General features: G+C 34.4%; 1 protein-coding gene across 1 annotated transcript in view; it reads left to right on the forward strand.

The window, feature by feature from the left end:
• Nucleotides 1-9,374: 9,374 nt before the first annotated feature.
• Nucleotides 9,375-15,273, forward strand: part of LOC119079802 (scavenger receptor class B member 1) — a 76,181-nt gene continuing 70,282 nt past the window's right edge. The window contains exon 1 of the mRNA XM_037187864.1: nt 9,375-9,772. The gene's annotated coding sequence lies outside the window, so the exon portion shown is untranslated. The remainder of the gene's footprint in view (nt 9,773-15,273) is intronic.

Below are 15,273 nucleotides of genomic sequence, written 5' to 3' on the forward strand. Positions count from 1 at the left end.
TCGCAGGATGACCCCCTCTGATTCTGGGATCTTGAACTGGATGAAATGAGTTTCGCTGTTGTGTTAGTCACTAAACGTTCAATGGACTGATGTTGTCTCAGTTCGTGCTTACCGACATTTTCACCATTCAGAGCAACCACAGTAATGTGCAGGAAAAACCATTTTAAAAACATTTCTGCTTGTAATTCAATTGTGAAATGGTTCATTTACATTAAAGTATTGTAACGAAACAAGGTAAATTTATCAATGGGATATAATTAGCACGCTATCAAGTGGGTCAGTTGGTAAGGTAAATATCGATCGAATTAATGTTATCAGGGCCTATTCTAGAGAAATTTTTTTTTCGCATTTTCTTGGGAAAGTTTTTCGAAAAATTCGACGAAAATTGTAAGAAAATTTGGAAATAGACCCTGAGTGTGCCACAGTTACGATAATCATAGCCAGTACAAGTTGTAATTTACAACAAAGTAGTAATAGTCTATTACTATACAAGGGAAGAAATTTGATATTTCGTATCCAGGTGAGTAAAAGTGTCCAAGGGCTTTAGCCCGACGTACTTTTACTCATCGTGATACGAAATATAAAATTATTTCCCGAGTGTAGTATAACGTTTTCCTTTACAAAGGAGGGAACGACTTTTCCCAAGGGACGGAAGGTCCAAAGGAAAGTAATCAATACAGCTGTGAGCATAATATTGTGAGCGATTTGTTATAATCAGTCGAATGCCATCCACTGCGATTCTCGTGAACCGGTCTTTTTTCGAAGAACCGATGGATGGCCTGAATAGAACCGGTATTTTTTTGGCTAACTTCATACCTTTCCCTTTAATTAGTCCTGGCTCTTATGTCGAAAAAAAAAACAGTTCCGCACGCTCGATCAGTTAACAAAAATTTTACAATGGAATATGATAGAGTGGTCAAAGTTGTGGACCTGATTTTTTTTTATGAATGTCGCGAGACGGTTTAATGTGAAACCAAAAACTTGAACTGGGTCTTGAAAATGTCCTAGCTATTTGGGATTCCCAAAATAGTGTCACAAAAACCGCTAACTTTGACCAAGATTTCCGAAGGCTAGCCGGCCGAGCATGAGCTTGTCGGAGTAACCATAGATACGAGCCTGGAAACTGGGAGCAGCAAAAGAACATTTTTGTTTGTCAGATTTTGTATATTCTATAAACTATAAAGTGGCTTTGATGCTTCAAATGCGGTCGAAGTTTCACAATATCTATTAGTAAGTAGAACCTACAATTTCTGTCAAACTTGAATGCTTCCAATCCTAGAACTCACCAATCACGTTCACTTCCATCAAGATTTTTTTGTGGTTTCTGCCGGATTCACAGCAGCGTTGAGGCAAGCAGACGCAATTTCCTATGATTCGACTATTCTTGAATGCTTCCATCAAGTTTTTTTTTGGGTTTCTACCAGGGCCTACTTTTTAGAAACTAATTTCCTGAATTTCTTGAAATTTCTCGAATTTCTTAAAATTTCTCGAATTCGAGAAATTCGAGAAACTCGAGAAATTAGTTTCTTGAAATTTCTAGACTTTCTCGAAGTTTCTCGAATTTTCTTGAATTTCTTGAAATTTCTCTAATTCGAGAAATTCAAGAAACTTTGAGAAATTCAAGAAATATTTCTCGAAATTTCTTGAATTTCTCGAAGTTTCTAAAAAGTAGGCCCTGGTTTCTACTGGATTCACAGAATTTTGAGGTGAGCAGAGCGAAATTCCTGTGATTCCACTATTCCTAAATGTTCCACCCTAATACCAATGCTAGAGCTCACGGATTATGTTCGCTTGTATCAAAGTTTTTGCTTTGTTTTCTACTGGATTTGTAGCATTTTTGAGGTGAGCAGATGAAATTTCCTATGATTCCACCATTCCTGAATGCTCCTCCTCACACCCAATCCTGAAACTCACGGATTACACGTTTATGTATATTTAGTGCAAAATAAATAAAATTTAGAAACGGCACCCGTTAACCGGCTGTAGAACAATAAAATCTGTTACTTAATTTATAAGTAAAGTTGTCAAGTATCTGATGTTTGACGCGAAATCTATCACATCAATATATTGATCAGACATTTATGTATATTTGAGAAACCTAGCTCATTGCTTATTCTTGCCGTTGTTACCGATAGAAGATGACTAGTCATTTCTATTTTTCCATCAGGGGTTGTTAGGATGAAAAAACGGAAATAATTTCAATTTCGTGAATTTCTTCAGCTGTTACCAAATAAATAAATCTTTTTCCATTTTTATTACTCTCCCGCTTAATAATAAGCTTATTAAATCAACTGTCACACTTTTTATTTTGGTCCGAAAGCGATCTCATTTTCACGCCTCGTTTTGTACAATCCATTTAATATTCAATATGTGTTGGTCGCGCCTCATATATTCCGCATCTATATTTTACGCCGTGAGTATGACTTCAACACAATCCAATAATATAACAAAACCTTGACGAAAAAAAAAATTATTTTCCTCTGTTTATCCGCACAAAAGGATGACAAGGACATTATTATAAACACAAAATATAAAAATGTTCAGTAACGAGAGTAGCATATTGCATGACATAATAATGTAATATTGTGCATTATATATACGATTTTCGTCGGATCCAAACACACATCTCTCTATATTGTATAACCCGGCTAATAACGAGTGAATTAGACAGGATGTGACAAAGTCTAATGAAGAAAATGTAACAAAATTTTATGCGAAGGGTGAAATGTGTTTAAATAATGCGATTCTTATTAAATAATAAATAAAATGCAATAAAAACAAATCAGTTCTGGTCACGTGCCAATTATTAAAAATTATAAATTTTGTTTGGGATTTATTACAATTGAAGACTCCTGGGTGTATCTGGATAATATATTCAATTTTTGTCCATGTATGCAAATAGATGTTCTTTAGATGATACTCGCTAGTTCAGTACATCACAAACTGGACATGGTCTCTCGTGGTTCATTACTAAAAAATGATTCAGCGAAATGATCATATCTCAATGGGCATCTTTGATGTTACATGGGTATAGCACTTCAGTTCAGTGTTTATAGTATTTCGTAAGACCAGAATATGATTCAAGTGGCCTTCACGCTTAATTTAAACACAATCCAAAAAGTTCAGTCCAGGGCCTAATATTTAGAAATAGCGCACCTAATTTCACCAAATTCACTAAAAAATGTCACTAAATTCACCAAATCTAGTCGAAAGTAGGTGCTTGAAACATGCAAAATTCATTACAAGACTAGGGATTTTAAAAAGATGAAAAGTCTCGTTTTCGTATGTTTATTAACATCAGCTACGCTTCGGATCAACAAAATTCACACGAAAACTCTTCCTTTCATCTTTTTATCCCTTGTTTTGTAATAGTTTGGAGATTTTTATTTTGCCAAGAGGTAGATTCGTAGCCAGAGCCGAGGGGCTCTAATCCATCGTGGCAAAATAACAATCTTCAAACAATTACGTAAGGCATTTTACTTGCAGCACCTTGCTAAAATGAAAATTATCGCAGGTGTCAACGGTGTAATATACTAATAAACACAACGTCACACATTAACTAAAGAAGAAGAAAGACTTTACAGCACTAGGGTTGTAAAATGTAAATGAATTCAATGAACTTTTCAAATACACAACTTGGAACCTCGGAAGTAATATACTAATAAACACAACGTCACACATTAACTAAAGAAGAAGAAAGACTTTACAGCACTAGGGTTGTAAAATGTAAATGAATTCCATGACATGACTGTATGAGATGTTTAACAGTATATGAAGCACTCCCACACAAGTCAAAATCACCAAACCATTACGTAGTACATTTTAACGGGTTTTAACATAATGATTAGGTGGCACGTTTATTATACTTTACTTATATCACCGGAAATTGAGTCATCAATTCATAGACAGATTCGTTAAAACTCATTTTCAGGCGAGCGTTGTGTTTTGCCTTACTTTCTCACCTCAATAGGTCATGAGAAAATTGTGTTTTCTTGACGGTAGAACGACTTTTCCAGTGAGAAAAGCGCAACACTTTCTCTACAGTGGGTGAGAAAATGGAACTTTTCCAGGAAATTTTCTCATTAGAACAGACCGTGTGAAGTATAAATAACTTATTTTTAATTGATGTAAATTATTATTCTGTAGAACAAAAGTGCAAACAGAATATCTGAAAAACGTCTGCTTGATTTTATATCTCACTTTAAAAGCTGTAATTTGAATGAGACTAAAAGGATATCCGATCCATTCTAATTCATTCTAATTGGATTCTTACTAAGATTCTAATAAGTGGGATGGCATCGGGATGGCAACAATATTTTTCAATAATTTCTATAAAATAAATTAAATATTTTTTTCCATGGTTTTCATGGTAAATCTTTATTTTATTAAAATATGAAACTTTTTTCTCAAAATCGCACACGGTCTACTGTCACTTTATTTATGTTTTCGAAAATACTATGGCGAATGATTTGTTTCGTGGAGAAAAGTGGTAGAACACAACATGCACGCATGAAAAACGTTTTGTTCGCGTTTGGGAGAAATGGGAAATTCCATTGTTTGTGGGAGCTTAGATAGTAACATTACTTACGTAATTGCTTGGAACTTCATATTTTGCCGTGCGTGATTGCAACATTTGTCTTGGAGCACTTGGCAAACACTTGGCAAAATAAAAACTTCCAAGCAATTACGTAAGTAATTTCACTTGCAGCACCCTTGCGAAATTAAATTCCCTTGACTGAAAGTCAGGGTCTTACACCAAAAAATAAGGAAAAAAGGGTTAAAAAAAAATTAACTGTGATTGAAACTGTATGAAATGCTATGAAAAACGTGAAATGTGTGTAACAACCAATTTGGATGATTCTTTTTTTTAAACGCGTGGAATGCAATTCCCGAGGCTAAGTTTGAAGATGGGCTATCTGGGACGAAGGATCTGGAAGCTATCCCAGAAAAACAGGATCTTACACTGTTAAGTTGACAAGAGCCTCAATCGAAAAAGATTACTTTGATGAAATTTGATTTTGTAGGGTAGTGTAGGTAAATCATATAAGTTTGTTTTTGATGTGCATGAAACTAGTAGGAAGAATAATTTCATCAGTCTATGTCCAGCTTTCGATAACGACGACAAACGTTTGCATCGTTTTATGTAAATCGAACCTCAAAAGAATTATGTTTGGCAGCAAAACACGCGGACGAAAAAAAAGTACGAACACTACGTCGATTTGCGAGAACAATTTATTTTCATTCCTGTCGCCACAGACGTCCGGTGTGTTTGGCAAAGAAGCAATTAAACTAATAAAAGCAATTGGAAAAAAGATGGGTGAAGTTACTCATGAGAAAAGAGCGACGAGTTTTATGTTCCAACAATTAGCAATCTCAATTCAGCGTGGAAATGTTGCATCGATTCTTGGTACAATTCCACCTTCCAAGAACTTGGCAGAATTATTTTATTTATAAATAATGTAAAATACTGTTAAATAATAAATATAACAATTCAATATCAAAAAATACACAATTAATTTAAAAAAATTGTCAGTCCATGGATCTGACCCGACCAAAAGGTTGGACCTAGTTTTTATTTTTCCAGTGCTTCGCAAGTAAAATAACTTACGTAATTATTTGGAGATCGATATTTTGCCACGAGTGATTATAGCCCGAGCCGAAGGCTCCCTCTAGGCAAAATAAAAATGACCAAACAAGGACGTAATATACTATTACTCACTAAGCTCCCAGAAAATAAGTTTTAACAAGGACGTAATTTACTAACTCTGACACTCCCTTAAAATTTTATTCGCTCGCGACTGCAATTATCATTGGCCCCCTTTTTTATATCAAATATCTTTGATGGACACATTAGTTTTATTAAAACATTTAAATGAAAAATTATCATCGCAAGAGTTTTTTTTTGCTTTTATTTTTTTTCCTGTTTATTTTCAACGAAAGAACCGCTGATTTTTTTAATTATCGCAAGCTGTCTGTTTCATGCATTTAAAAAAAAAGTTTTTAAAAACGAACTTTTATAATTATTATCTATTTGGCTACAATAGGGGTTGAAAAAAAAGTGAACAAAAATTTACATTTTATATATAAAACTCTCGACAAATTATCAATTAAACAGATCCATATAGCCTAGCATCACATATATAGATACATAATACCGACAACAATTATACCGAGAGCGTTAAATTAAATTCGTTATGCGGGTGCATCAAAATCAGAGGATATCTTCATTACGAAAAACATCAATTATTCATGGCCAAAAATGCCGTTAGGTTAGAAATTAATTAAACTTGTCAATCAATCTGTTGAAACTTTTTTTTATGAAATTTTATTGTTACATTTTATATAAAGTCCTTTCGTGCGTTCAATTCACATTAATAATGAGGTGAGTCTTTCAGTGGAGTTGTGTATCTTGATACTCTAAAATTTGTTCATTTAATTTAAAGAATTTGGTTGTCGTGTACATGATACGCTAATACAATTCGTTGATTAATTTAAAGAATGTATCAAATACCAAACATATATCTAGAAACGGCAATCGGATCCAGGTCTTGCTTTGTTCGCTTGTGGTAGCTTCACCACAGACTGGTCGAAGGCTATGAATTTTGAAGATAAGTAACACTGTTGCCAGCCATAGCTGTGAACAAGTAACTTTTTAATTCCATATTAAAGCAAAACGTCAAAAATATATATTATGCACCTGTTGCCAAGATTGGTATTTTGACGTGTAGGACATTATTGCCCTAGCCGAAGGCGTGGGTCATAAAGCCTACACGTCAAAATAACAGTCCGGCAATAGGTGCATATCATATTTTATCACATACGCGCGGTGTTCGGATGTCAAAATTACTCAACTAGAAGTTTAATTCAAAAATTACACTTCAGTTCTATGTTGTTGTCTCGTTTTCGCTTATGTGATAAAATAGAGTACACACTTGTCACTATCAGTCTCGGCAAGCCTCGACTTCTTCGTGACAAGTGTGTAATATATATTATCTGTCGAGAACAGATATATCGAGATAAACAAAAACTCCCTAGAGGGATTCATTTGTATATAGTGCCTCTTAGTGTTTGTTGCAAAATCTACAACTTCAATATGTTGATCCAAATTTTCGTTACATAAGAAACTACTAATCGGACATCATTGCAGATATATCTTCAACGCACTCATAATCAGGCATAGCCGTAGATAAATAAAACATTAGAATTTTCTAGTCTGCAAATTTAAATCGTATCAACATACATTCAGTATAATGAAAGGACTTCTTAATGATTTAGTCATGTACCTACATTTTTTCAAACTAATTTAAAAATGATACGACCTCCAGCTCCCATAACGATATGAATCACGTACGTCTGCAGAAATTAATTTTTCATCCACGGGGCGTGAATAACTTTATTTTCTCTACTCAAATTCGGTGAGAAAATGTCGTTTTGTTGACGCTATCTCTGATGACAGTTCTGGTGAGAAATTTATCAACTCTCAAGACCGCCTCGAATCTGAAAGGACAGTGATGAATTGGAACTTCATTTCGATTATGATTCGCTATACTTGTTCGTGTGCAAATTGATATAGTGTCGCCATGGCCTGATGAGAAATGGTATTTTTGAACTGCATATTAATGCAAAACGTCGAAAGACGTATTTAATTTTCTCTCAGATTAAAACAGTGGTCAAACGTCCTACTATCATCTCTTGTCCTTTTTGTGGATAAAATGGTTATTCACGCAGAGCCCGGATAAAAAGCTATGTGTTCACCTCGAAGAGAAATAGAAAACTGTTAAACAAATAACGATTATCATCTCATTCAAATCTTCCATTTCACTTGACTTTTCAACTTTTCCTTCTCATTACATTGTTTACTATTATAACTCTAACATTGTAACGAGTTCATTCGATTATTTTGCCGTTCTAAACACTTTATGTTCATGTTCATATCAACAGAAGTTCATTTTTAAATGCTGGAAAATGAATCATGTTTTCATCTTTTCATGTTTAGAGTAGACTCTGACCAGTTGTGTGTAGACGAGACTCAGCTTGCCCTGTGACCCTGAAATCTGTATCATCAGCTTCAATTTTAAAATAAATTTAAATTCGTTTCAGCTACAGCTGTTCAACTTCACGATCACGATCCACGATTTTATTTGCTTATCAGAGATCCGTTTGGATGCTGTCTACTAGACTGATTTATTTTGACAATTGCTAATGTAAATAAGAAAATTCGTTTCTACTGAAGTGCGAGAAACTTACAATATATCAAGACAAAATCTATTTTCACGTGTTTCGAGTGAGTAACCTTATTTTCTCTACTCACCTTGATAAAACAGCATTTGGCTGAATGTTTGTCGGACGACAAATCAGGTGGGGAATTTTCTATTTTCTCATTCTCTGTCTATCGGTAACGTTTCTATGTCTCGTTTTTTGAAACGTCTGTCTGATCACAGTTTAGGTTACACACTCAGCAGAGTGGTTCAGGTGATTTCTAGTAAAAGATTTTCTTTTTTAATTCCAATTTCTATACGGAATTTTGTATTAAAAGAGAGTCTTGCGATGCTGAATTATTATCTAAGATGATGATTATTGAAAAATGAGACTTGCGGCATAATGAGTTGTTCGTTATCCGAAAGTTCCTGGTTCCAAGTCCTTACAATTTTTCCTAAACTTCTTCTTTAATTGTAAAGATCACCCATCACTCTGTTCATGGCAAATTCTTGTCGCAGTAGTCTGTTCCGATTTGAAAGTAAAATGTAGATAGCTAGCAGGTAAATAGAACGTATCACCTCGACTTACTTCCTCATCGACTAATTACATTTTTTGATGAGATATGAAGCAACACTGAGAGCAAGTTTTTGCTTCACATTTGCGTACCTAATCACAATTTTACAACATAATAATGTTAACAGAAACACTATCTCGATTTTAATTCTCGTTTGATTTGTTTGTTTGATTAAATAAATTAAAAAACAATCTTAAGTAAAAAGGGAAATAGAGAAACGTTGCGGGACTAGATAGAAATGCTCATGATCACACTTGAGACAGTATCAGTATACCAGAATCTACCCATCATAGGGCAGCCGTATGTCACTACTGTGTCATATTAGGTCCAACTTGAATGTTCTCAATCAAAAGGTCACTACTGTGCCAAAGATCTCATTTTCCTATCACAGATCACACTATCATTTCGTTTTTGCCGTTCCGTTTAGTTGTACGTTACACGTAAAGGTGTATTACAATGTGCGACATCAGCCTTCAACGACAGATAACTGCTATTGTTGCAAAAATACATTTCTCGTTGATTAAAGCGTTTTACTGGTCGGCTGGTTTTTATGGGTATAATGTGCAGTGCAATTAGTGAAGTATAAACTGAAAGTTCTCGGGAACTCCTTGTTCATTCACGATCAATAGCGACTGACGGTTGCATTATAGCGGACGTGGTTTTGATAAATTATTTTTGGTGTGTTACGTTCGGTCATCCCCAGACTATAATCTCCGTACAAGGATAGAAAATAATAAGAGAAAAAATAATCAAAAAACAAAACGAACCATAGCTCTGAGTGTAAATGTTTATGAACAGCGGTTTTTTTGTGGTTTCAATTTAATTATTTCTGTGAATTTTGGTGAAATTTTATTCCAAGTGATTCAATTCAAATTTTTTTGATGGAAAAATGTTTTAGGATAAAAGTTGTGATCGCTGAGAATAATTCACTTGGATTTGAGATTCATCGTGCGTAAATAAGCAATTGGATTAAAGAAAAAAAAAACTGATAAATTAAAGGTAAGTGTGGAAAGACAAACAAATTTTTACTCAAAATCGAGGAAGGAATAGCAACACTTTTAGTGATTTTAGGGAATTTCTTTCAACTCTGCGGAAACTCTTTATTTCATCAAATTCACTAAACTTTATCTAAAATTCGGAAGGTTTAGTAACCTTCAGTTGGATACCTTGACTAGTAATTTTGGAGAAAGATATTTCAAACTGCCGTATGCAGTGATTTTAGCCGACGTTTGGAGAGTCTGAGTTGGTCTGTAATATTTTACAAACAGAATTATTGGATTGCAGACTTATAATCAGTCGATCTATTACTTCACTTCTGTTGTTTATGTTTTAATGAACTGATAGGAAAAATAGAATCTTGTACTTCGATATGTCCCACAACATTTTAAGTCCCTTATACTGTTTGAAACATAACACATTATCACCAAACACGAATTCTTCAACGAGTTTTGTTCTTAAACCTTATATTGGCACTACGACTAGGAAGGTAGCCCTAGTGTATTAGTCATCGCAGAAAATTAAAATTGGTACCAAATTGCGAAGAAAATTAAAAAAGAAAATTGAAAGGCCTGTCGTGCTAGTTCTCTAGACAAATCAAATTTTGAATTTGTCTGGTTTGAAGTTTGATTTTTGACTGAAAATGCCTAAGGAGACAGATCACAGATCCTATTTAAGAGGATTGAATTATCAAAAATTCAAAAAATTTTCGATAACTTTCTGGGTTAGTCTTTAAAAGGACGGGGTTCAAGTGCCTTCGTTATTCTTACTGTTCCCTTTGTTCTAGAGCTAAATCTAGTGTATAAAGATGATGTTTCATGAGATTAAACAGATACAAGATTTCAGGAATTTTTGAGAATTTTCGTTAGTTTCAAGAATTAATTTCCGTAAAATATGTCCTGCTTGGGTCACTAGTAACTCACCAGTCTATTATTTTTTACACACGCTCCGCTATAAAACAAATTTCAAGAAAGAGCTGATTGCTTATTCTTTGCTGTAGTTATCACCAGATATCCACAAGATAATCTTTGACTGAATATGTGCCATCATGGTTTGACTGCAGAAAGTCGGCTTAGAGAAAATCTTGGACAAATAAGTCGTTAGGATCTACCATTCGTGAACTGTCTGAAATAAAGATTTACCTTGGCTGCCGACCTCACACTCTCCAACCTAGACTAAGCTGCGAATAATGCTGGTAGCAATGCCAATATGTGGTATAGGAAATACCATAGTCAGGTTATGGTAACACCGTAATGAGGGAGAAATTGTCATTCATGGCACAATATTTACGTTTAATGAACGTTTTTTACGTTCGCATCTAGAAATTTTCGCTTTATTACTGAATAATGAACTTTAACAATGAAATTGATCGCACTGAGAAACGATGTAAACAATAATTAGGTTGAATCGTCATTCATAATACTACAAATTACTGTGCTAGCTAACCGTAACTAACGTGATCTCGCAAAAAATCGATCGTAATTTGCATAATGTACCATCAACGAATCTTATACCGACTCAAAATTAATAATTGAAGGAACTTATGAAGCGGCACAAAGTTTTAACAATAATGGAAATAACAATCGAGACGCGCCACACGGGAAATTTTAGACAGTCACGTATCAGTCTAGACGCTAGACATAGTTGCAATACTAGAAAGTATTTTCTCTTTACTTAGAAGTTCAAGGATTTATTTGTTTTATGAGTGCATTCCCCGATGCAACAATCCCATTTCTGGTTCCTTCATCTGCAACAAGTAATAGGTTGCTGAAAAGATGGTATGGACGATGCCACCATATAAATAGTTAGGTACTTACAAGTGAAAGGGTCTAAATCAACCGTCCAAAACAGATACGATAACAACTTTTCATGCCGGGGCCTAAATTACGAGAAAAACTCTGAAATAAATGCCCAAGGAATGAGAAACTTAGTTGTGACAAGTAGTTTTCACCAGAAATTTTTTTGCTAAAGACAATCTTCGGGAAAAATTGTCTTTGCGAACTTCGAAATATTGGTAGTCCGAGTGGAAAATAAAATTTTGAAATGGACTCTCGTTACTCCGCGATCTGCATCAGGCTGTAATTAAATTTGAAAAGAAAAATCAGAATTTTTGTTTGATATCAGATCTGTAATAAACTATGGGCAGGCCTATTATTGGTAAATTTGTTTAGCGAAGATACTGAATATTACCGAAATTTATCGAATTTATTTTTGGGAAAATTTCAGTAAATTCGGTAATCAATCGGTGATCTGACACAGCACTACTACTAGCATGAACGTAGAAAATATGCGAAGGCTGATGAAATCACAGTAGGCACTGCGTAAAGATACATTACTTGATTTTGTTGCATGAGTTAAACCATACAATACGAACAATCCTAATCGGTAGCTCTTATCACTGAAGCCTCAAAATTTCACACTTGTCAATTTAGTGTTCATGCTAGGAGCAGTGCTTTGCCCCTGATTATGGAATCTTGCAGGGTTCTTACTACAATAACTCATGCAACAAATCACCCCGATTCTCAGCAAAGGATAAGTTGAAATCTATTTTTCGGTTTACAAAAAAAAAAACAAATTCTGAGGCGTCCGCGTCAGTTCGGAAAATTGATGACTGGTTTCGGCAGTTAAGATTTTTTCGTTTTCGCTGTATCTAAACTCATATTAAAACCTCTCTGCTAATAGACCTGCTGCGAAGAAAGTTGAGTGCATCCACTTTAGACCGAGGAGTAACCGACTTTTGTTTTTTTTTTTATATATATATATATGAATACGTTGACAGGGTCGTCCAAACGTCAGTAGCCAGAAGATGACCGAGGAAGAGAGAAGAGGTACATTCACTGCATTGAAGAGACTCTACGAGAACTGTAGATTAGTTACAAGAAAGTTGTTTCAGAGGAGGGATAAATGTGAAACTTCCAAAACGAGCCATGGGAGTATGTCAAATCATCTTGTGTACAAAACACCCCTGCGAACAGATGCCTCTATTTAGATTTCATTATTTAATTTACGCTTTATTGTAAGATGTACATGTGCAATACAATCTCGAGTGATAGTCTACAGAGAGTACTTTCATAAATGACTTCCTTTACCTAACCACGTTAAAAATTAAAAAATTTTATTACCTCCCAGACCAAACGTATCGGTTGCTTAATAGGAATTTTCACGACTCATAGACGAAAAGTAAAACTTTCGATTTCTTTATCGAGGAAAACGTTGTGAAAACGAAAATCGATTATAAATGCTTTTTTAAGCACACGATCTACACATCTATCGCTTAAACGACAATTATCACTCGGTGGCGTAAATAACTATTATGCCAATCAGCATCATAATATGCAAACTTTCCAAACTTTAATTGCCTCTGTGGCATAAAACGTTGTATGCAACTCGATGCATAGTACTTTTGCAACAAGTGACGAAAAGTAGTAGAATTTATTATCAAAACGAAAAAAAAAGAATCTTCACGCAAACGGTGTAGTCAGTAAAAACGGCTATACTCATCTGTTATCGATAACGACCACAGAAATAATGAGAAGCTCTGGGTAATATGATACTTTATCTAGTAAAATGTATGTTTAAAAAAATTGAAGTACAAGATTTGAAATCAACCGATTAAAAAACTTTCATCGATGGAAGTAATAGATCCGATGATAATACTGGTCATATGCTGGTCTGTAAGAGGTTAAGAAAGAAAAGGGACAAATAAGTTATGATAAGTTAACTTCTCCTAGGGACATGGAATTTAGTTTTTTATGGCTTTCATGCTTTACGCGTTTCAAAGTTGAGTGTTTTGTTTTAAGATGCTTTTTCAATCTAAAATTTCGACATTATTTTTATTAATCGTATGGTTACATGTTATGTCATCTAGTATCTAACATTTTCTATTCTTATTACAATGTCTTATGTCTAAGTTATGTATTCTGTTTGTTCTGTTGATATTTACAATGAGCACTTCATCGGGAGGTTACGTCGTAACAGGTCCGATAAGCCAAAGTGATGATGTTGTCCATTTTGTGCGATCCATTGAGAATGGCCATCATCGTTCACACCATGTTCGTTGTCCCGCCATATTTTTTCAAATGTGATGTATGTCCAGTACAGCGCCATCTATGGGGGAGTAGTGGGGATTGTGCCAACGTTTTTTCCCATCCATTTATTGCTTGACATTTCTGTCTTGTCGCCGTTGGCATGCATTATATGCGATGCATTGTATGTGTGTTTGTATACAGGAATGTCCTATGCTTGTGACGTCACATTATGAACAATTTTTCCTGATACGTTTTCGTCGCTCCACAGCGACATGATTTCTTACAACAAATTACGAACAGGTAATAACAGACAGCGTTTCGTCTATCCCGCAAGCAACAAACGGTTATCATCGTTTATCCAATTAAGATCTAGTCTTTGCTATGAGTATTGCACTTGAGACCTCAATCGATTTACTATTTTATGAAATACACATCAAATTAGTTATTTTCAACATGACATTCTTCTACATAGCTAAATTTTTGGGATTATTATTTTTATTGGGATTATTTTGACGTAGGTGACCCCTCGCTCTATAAACATCCTTTTTTATCCATACCCAAAAACAATTTTTCTCTAATTTTCTTCAAAACTGGCAGAGCTGACAATTTTCATTAAAATTCGATTTTGTTTTAAATGCATCTTCCTGTGGATGGCTAACGAAATTGGATCGATAAACTATCCGAAACTTTTTGTATTAAGCTCTGCAATTCATTCTTTTTATTCCAACAACAGTGGATAGTTGCACATTTCCGTGCTGTGATAAAAAAAAGTTAAATTTAATTAACGAATGCAATTAATTTCAAAATTATATCACAACGCGATGTAAAAGGTCTATACATGAAAAAAAAGAAGAAATAATTAAAAGTCAAGGAACATGACCCATCCACTTGATGATTTATAAAGATTTTGTTAAAACACTTTCTTCATGCGTGCGAGTGGACGTAATGTGTTTTAACAAAAATAGTCGAAAGAATTTTGATAATTCTAACAAATAGTAAGGAAATGGACTGAAGAAGCAACTGTGTTCATGTTCAATCAACACATTTTATTAAATTCTCTCAAAAAATTATTTAATCAACACTGCTATCGCAACACTTCGATGACCATTTAGGTCTTGGTGTTACCTTCACGATTCGGATGTTACTTGTGATAATGCACCTTTTTCATACAAAATAACGTCTGTATGTACACACGGGTATATTTGGCTGAATGTGAAATCTCCTCTCAAATCGAGACGGAATTGCTAATTTCTTATTTATCTCAATGTTAACGTTCGAAATTATTGTGTTCATTTGCAAAATTAAATTATTTAAATTTTAGTACAAGTTTCGTTATTGTTATTATCTCTTGTCTTGAATTACTTGTGTACGTGTTTATACGTGAACCAGCAGCACAATATATCCGAAAAGGTACTTACAATCATCGGTTTATCCATCGTCTCCTTGATTGCACCATAAAACTTGTTATGCTAAGTA

This window comes from Bradysia coprophila, unplaced genomic scaffold (genome assembly GCF_014529535.1).
Source record: "Bradysia coprophila strain Holo2 unplaced genomic scaffold, BU_Bcop_v1 contig_339, whole genome shotgun sequence".
NCBI classification, from domain to species: domain Eukaryota; kingdom Metazoa; phylum Arthropoda; class Insecta; order Diptera; family Sciaridae; genus Bradysia; species Bradysia coprophila.